The sequence below is a fragment of the Phocoena phocoena genome, chromosome 19 (assembly GCF_963924675.1).
Source record: "Phocoena phocoena chromosome 19, mPhoPho1.1, whole genome shotgun sequence".
NCBI lineage: Eukaryota > Metazoa > Chordata > Mammalia > Artiodactyla > Phocoenidae > Phocoena > Phocoena phocoena.
This window is the reverse complement of record NC_089237.1, coordinates 8,010,418-8,017,523: the sequence shown is the minus strand read 5'-3', so window position 1 is coordinate 8,017,523 and position 7,106 is coordinate 8,010,418. Positions and strand designations below refer to the sequence as shown.

The 7,106-nt window shown below is 49.3% G+C and overlaps 1 non-coding gene across 1 annotated transcript; it reads right to left on the bottom strand.

Annotated features, from left to right (window-relative positions):
* Positions 1 to 1,915: 1,915 nt before the first annotated feature.
* Positions 1,916 to 1,999, bottom strand: LOC136139573 (small nucleolar RNA R38). The gene has a single exon (XR_010657094.1). It is a non-coding gene; the product is annotated as a small nucleolar RNA R38 (small nucleolar RNA).
* Positions 2,000 to 7,106: the final 5,107 nt, after the last annotated feature.

Here is a 7,106-nt window from a genome sequence, read left to right as displayed (position 1 = left end):
ATCCCACATGCCACAGAGCCTACGCGTCCGGAGCCTGTGCTCCGCAATGGGAGAGGCCACAACAGTGAGAGGCCCGTGTACGCAAAAAAACCAAAAAACAAAAAAACCAAAGAATCATTTGATGCAGCAGCCAACTAAGAGACCCAAAACTCAGGTTAACTTTAAAGAAAAAACTAGAGAAAAAAAGGTGATCCTAGAGGAACTCATTCTGAGCAATCAGTCATTATGCACGTGCGTGCATGTGTGTGCGTGTAAGGCACCACCAGATCAATTCAGTGCAGCCTGGTGGGGGTCCCAGATGACTCCCCTTTTCGGGAGACTGTGATCTGAGGACGCAGAATCTGGCAAGTGGCCAGTACCAGTAAAGAGCGGCCATGAAGTGCTGGCCACATTTATATTCAACCCCCCTCTGGAGTCAAACCTACAGGTTCAGGAATTCCCTGGCAGTCCAGCGGTTAGGACTCATCACTCTCACTGCCAAGGGCCAGGGGTCAATCCCTGGCTGAGGAACTAAGATCCCACAAGCTGTGCGGCACAGCTTAAAAAAAACAAAAACAGAAACAAACCTACAGGTTCACTTGGGTCCACAGAGCAGTCAAGTCCACGCAGAAGCAGGCTATAACCCAGGAGGTAGACTTTCCCACTTGCCAACACGTCCTTTTGCTTTGTTTTACTCCCAGCTATAAGCTGCTTGGACCGGTTTTCAGGCTCTTTAAATCTCACTCCAAATATAGCTTCCTTGGTGACCGAACAAATATGTGACCTTACATATAAAGGGCTGTACACACCTCCCAACTTCAACAGAAAAGAAAGGCAATCTGTGTCCAGTTCAAGCCTGGCATTTAAATGGGAACAAAGCCCAGCTCCACTCTGCTACTCTCTCGCTCACATGCCAGCCATGCCATTCAGACAGAGCTGAGCAAACACCAGGAGAGCTCCCTGGTGTTAACAAAGCACCTGGAGACCAAATCGCTCTGCTAGTGCCACTGTACCGTCTTTCCTGAATGTCAGGATACGGTGCAAGGGGAAAAGGTCAGATAGTCCTGAAGTGTTCTCACTGCCACAGCTGCCATACAACCGCCATTCCCGTCTGTTTCAAATAGCGCATTCATTTTCTTGAAATATGTGATAAGCACTCTTTCATTCCACAATGAGAGTATAAACCAAATCTGGGCCACTTGCCCATTTCTGCCACCTCTTATAGCCTGTGCCCTCAGAGCCATTAATCAAGGGGCCTAAAGTGTGACAGGGCGGCCACACCACTGGTTTTCAAGCTGCAGAGGGATGATGCATTAGCACTGGGGTCTTGGCAGGGTATGCACAATTCCCTGTGGAGTCCATTCAATTCGATCCCTTAGAGCCTGAACTTCTTTTAAGAGCACAGGGCCAGCCCCTTAAGCCTCAGAACAGATGGTTTTCCCTCAGTTGAGATTTTCAGACGGGGATAACTAACCATCATAGGCTTGTGGGGCTTCTTTGGGACACGTAAGACGAAAGAGAAAGCTTACAAACACGAGAAGAATCATCGTTTCACCTGCTTCAGGCAAAGCAGTTCAATTCTGTCTCACTCACTGCAGACACCCAGCGAAGAAGACAAACCTACGCCAAAGTCTCCCTGCCACTCAGCACAACTCAAAGGCCAGGACAGGGGAAGCAGAAAGAACACCCAAGCCTGTTCCAAAGATCTTCTCTATTACACACACGAGAGAAATTCCGCCTCGGGTCCAGGGCAGCTGAAACGGCACCGCTGCTAGTTAGTGTCTTGTTCTGGAGCATCCTTTTCGGCCTCAAACTGAGGCTGAGACTGTACCTGGCGAGGAGAAATTGCAAAGAAAAACCTATTCAAGAAGATATACACAATCTCTCTCAGGTAGCTCACTTTTAAATCAGGCATTAAAAAAACAAACTTGGGAAACTGAGTCTCAGATATACAAATTCCACACAGAAAGGCCCTTCTTTGCCTTCAGACAGGGATAACTTCACATCATCATGGACTCAGCTCCCACCCCTCAGCCAGCCCGCAGCACTGTGCCTAGCTGTACCCAGCATCCCAGACCCGACACGCTGACAGTTCCTGTCCTTTTAAAGCCAGGGTCTCCCTTAGCACAGTGTCCAGCAGCCAAGCATGGTATATATGTTCCAGCGTCTTTCTGGTGTCAGTGAAATGCCTGAGACAGTGAGGATTACTCCTTTCAGCCAGACCGCTGAAGGCCAGCTGCACAAAGGGTACCTGATGCCAAGAGGAATCGACATCAAACAAGGTCATTTCTCCTTCACTCACCTCTGTGTGCAAAACAATACTGCAGAGCAACCATGTGGCTTTCAGTGCTTTAAGACAGGGATTATAGATCTGCCCTGAGAGCTACTTAAAAACAGCCAGTACTATAATCTTGCTGTCATAAAAATCCCTGAGCTAAAAGTAGATCAGATCATCTAACTGTTCCTCCGTACCCGCTCTTAAACCAGAGCCATCTCATTATGGCCAGAGGTGGGGTCCAGGAACATGTATACTACTTCAAACCTCTGTAGGTGCACAGCCAGGTTTGAGAAGCACCATTCCTGTTTTTACAAACTGAAGAAATAAGGCTCTGGTGCGGTCACCTGGTAACAGGCTGAGACCAGAGTCTAGATCTGTCAAGTTAGTCTAACACGGGATTTCAACCTACCGACGCTTTGGGTGGGTAGCTCTTTGTCGTGGGGGCTGTCTTGCGCACTGCAGGGTACTTCGGGGTACCTACTGCGTCCCAGCGCACCCCGACCCCAAGTTGAGAACCACTGGCCTAACTCAGTAACTAGCTGTTCAACTAACACCTCAATAAAGCTTAATAGTTTCTTTTGGAATAAGCTGTGGTAATTTTGTTACAATCTGGTTGAGACACACCTCTTTACAACTGACAATATTACATCAGTGACATTTTCTAAATTAAAAAAAAAAAAAAAAGCTTAATAATAACACCCCCCCACCTCCCAAAATCAATTAGCTATATCTTATGGTTCTTTAAAAACAAAACAAAAAAACACCTAGCTGCGTAACTATGGGTGAGTGAACTCATTGTCTCGGTTTACTTAGTAGCAACTCAGGGAAAATATCTACCTCATGTAGGGCTGTAACAAATACTGTGAGGCTGCTTGCCAGGGGTCTAGCAGAGTTCCGTACCACTTCTCTTATCCAGCCACTAATAGTCCTGGAAGACCCACACATCTCAGAATCTAACTGACCAATACTTAAAGGGATCATAACCTATGCAATTCTGTGAAAGAGCTAAAAATCTTACCATTCATAGAAATTTCATCACAAAGAGATCCTTACACTCAATATCTTTGAACGATGGTTTTCATGTGACTTTTTTCCAAGTCCACAGCCAACATCTTTAACCTAAAAGACAAATACGGATAACACACTTCATTCTAACCGAAACCAACTTAAGATACTGATTCTCAACGGTGTTTTAAAAAGCTGAATCTAAGCAAGTCAGAGCTCCTCACAAAAGATGTCCTTTCAGACAGGGATAACTTCAAATCAACCTCAGCTCAACCAGTAACAAAACATTTCTAAATCCCAGCCAACCAAAGCTCATTTTCCAAGTCTTCCTTTCACCCCTGTATGCAGCGGCATCCACTTTCATTTCAGTGACACCTAGGGGCCCCGATTACGCTGGCTCAGGCCATCCTCATTTCTAGATTCTAGGCAGGACCCTAACGGGACCTCTGTGCCAACCCGGATTCACAGAGCCGAACTTCAGAATTGAGAACAGAGTGTGAAGGGGCGGTATGTGGTAGGCCTTCACACCATCTCCCCTTTCTCACTTCTGGTGCCCCCCCAGGTCTTACCTGCATCCATTCTTACTCATTTCAGGGTTCCATTCGCTTGTTTTAAGCTTCAACGTGCACGTCGGCTTTTCACCGTCTCTGCAGTTGCCAAACAAAGGCCTATGGGGAACGAAAACATGAGCGTGTTAAGGGTCGTTGTAAAACTACGGCCTACGGCTTTCCAAAGTCCACCATCCCCCAAGTTAGCATCTGTGGAGTTACATAAAAACTGACCGCGGCCGTCCTCAAGGCACTCGAGGAGGAAGCGAAGTATTCAGCCGCTAACACCCCTGAAGTGAATTGAGAACCGTCCCTGTCAGCCTGCCCCGTGTAAAGACCTGGGGACCTGCCAAGGCCGCGGGGCTGCGAGCTCAGCACATGGGTGTCTGCGAGGCCGGGGAGGGGGGCGCGGGGGTTGCGCAATACGGAAGGGCCGCTCTCCCCCAGGAGGGCCGCTCCGACGCCAAGGTGGGCTTGGGCTCTCCCCACTCACTAATGAACACTCGCGCCCTTTGGAAAGCGCTTTCCCAGTTATCTCAGCGAATCCTCCCAACCACCCTACTGGGGGGGGGAGACCAGGCTTAAGAGTCACTATTTCTCCTTCAAGGAGGGGGCGGCCAAGTGTGCTAGCGCCGTGTCAAGAAAGACCCCGTTTTCCCACCTCCGCAGCCTTACCGCCGCCAAAGGTCCGAGGTTGCCGGCCTAGCTCGGACCAGCCTGAAGCCGCCAGGACTTCCCGCCACGAGACCGACGCCGAAAAGAGAGAAGGGCCGCGCCTGCGCGCAAGTCTTCGCGGCAGTCTCGCCGGAACTCTCGCGCTGTTGAGAAAAGGCTGATGGGAAATGTAGTGCAAACAGCCGCCGCTGCGGGGCAGCCGCGTTCCTCAACGCGGCTCTGGACCCGGGATTAGACGGTGGCCGCCGCCAGGGACAGTAGAGAGCCCGGGGTGAGAGGCCTGCTCTGTATAGAACCACGGCCGTTAGAAAACGAAGGTGGACTGTCGCCTCGTCCACAAAGTCATTTATCTATTGAGTGAACAGGGTGTCCCTGGCCGAGACTGGGTGGGCGGTGGAGGTCTCAGAAAACTCGAGGGGACTTCACGAGAGGAACGGTTGACGGAACTGAGGCCCTGCCGGATTTCGTTCTTAATTGCTCTGCGGATTTTATTTGGGGCGGGGCGAGTTCGTCTCGGGTGGTTGGCCGCGTTAGCGAAGAGGAGGGAGATTCCCGGGGAATTGTTCGACGTCCCGCTCAGTTGCTCTTAGTTGGGGCGAGAGCAGTGGGGCACGGGCGCGGCCGGCAGAGGGCGCCCGAGAGCGACGGGCTGGGCCGGGCTCTAAATTACCCTGAACCCGGGGGCTTCAGGGTAAGCCCGCGCCTCAGGTCCCGCCGCCCCGCCGCCCCGCCGCGGCGTGGCTTTAATTCCGACAAGGAAAAATAATCAAATTACGAAAAGAACTGAGAATAGTGTAATGCCCTCTGCTACTCCTGAGTGTTGATTTTCAGGTAATCACCCCGGCTTCATTTTTGAAATAACAAAAGGGCAAAACAACAACTAGAGTCAGAGCCAGAATCTACACCTATTTGGAAATTGGTTTAAACTTGCAAGATCACGAAGCCTTTTCTGTATTACCTTCTCCCCATGCTCATCAGCCCTCAGCGATGATCTCAGTGGCATTTAGTCTGGATTAAATTGTTCTGTATATGGTAATACACCGTGGGTACGTATTTTCAAGTTACCACATTTGTTAATGTTTGCCTCCCTCAATGGGATTGTGAGCTCTTCAAGGCAGAAGTCTATTTTAATTTGTTTTTTCTTTTTAATTTCCTCACAGGCCTAGTTGGTATTCCACTGCCTCTGCTCACAGTAAGTACTTCACAAATATAACCATTAACTTAGCAACAGCGTCTATCGTGTGAAATTGGCCCTTACGTTTCTCTGTCTTACCCTTGAAGACAGATTATTTTGTGTAATACTGAAAGAAAGAATGGGGTCTCTCCCTGCAAACTAAATTCCTTTCATCTCAGACCCTGAGTGCGGAATTTGCCAAAAGCTGCTTGTGTGCAGGCAGGTGATCGGCAGGCAAAACAACGATGATAGCTAACACTTCGTAGCACTTACTGTGTGCCACTCACTCCTTGAGTACTTTAATTAATAATTAATTAATAATATTAATCAATTAAGGATATTAATTCGTTTAATCCTCACCACTGCACAGGGCAGTGCATTATCACTACCCCCTTTTTACAGACGAGGACACAGAAGCATTGAGAGATGATGTAACTTGCCCCAGTTCACACGACTAGTAACTGGTGGTGTCAGGGTTTGATCCCAGCCTGTAGAGTCTGTGCTTTTACCACAGTTATACTGCACCGTGTGTGTGTATATATAAATGGATCTTATATATAAGGGTTTTTGGTTTGGGGGGAAGGGGAAGGAAGAGGGATTTTGTGTGTTTGCATGGGTGGTTAGGGAGGAAACTGGGGGAGAATGATGGGCACCTGTTGCACTGTTTCGAGCCACTTTCTGGCAGGAAGAGTGAGGGTGAGAGCCTGCAGGAGCTGATCGGTGAAAGGCAGAGGCTCTGGGCCCTGGCAGGTCTGTTTTGGGTCCCAGACTAGTTGCCACCCAGTGTGCAGTGAGGGCCATTTGTCGCAGCTCGAGAAGGGCCACTGTGCCAGAGGCCACAGTGTAGCTTTCACACCTGACAGGGCACTTGGTGGAACAGCAACAGGCTCACGGCGGATGGCAGCGTCACTGGGCTGCTGGGCTGTGGCCAAGCGGCCGGAGCAAAATGCAATGAGAGGCCTTGTGTCTGAGCACGCGTCAGGTGCACTGCTTAGGCAATCCAGAAATAACTGAGAAAGACTTCAAAGAATGCACCAGAATTCCTGAATGAGCTGGCAAGGGCTCAGAGCTGTTGAGACGGAAATGCTAAGGCCAGTGTGACTTCATTTGCACTCGTTGCTGGTGAGGTCTAGGACGTTTGAGTTTTACATTATTCAAGGCTGGTGTAGACCTCTATTTATTACACAGAAAGAGTCACACAGTCTAGTGATAAGTGACAGAAGTAGATCACAAGCTGAACAGGGCAAGAGTCCCCAGGGCCGTTCAAGGGACCTCGACTCTAAGCGCAAAGGGGAAATCTGGTCGGCTGGCCTGCTGTGCTCAGGCGGTCAGCTCACTGAGTTCCAGTCACTGCTAGGATTTAAGACATGGTATCCGAAACCCACATATAGAAAACAGGGTCTTTAAATATTGAGGTGAATTTCTTAACCTGAAAAGGAATCTTTAA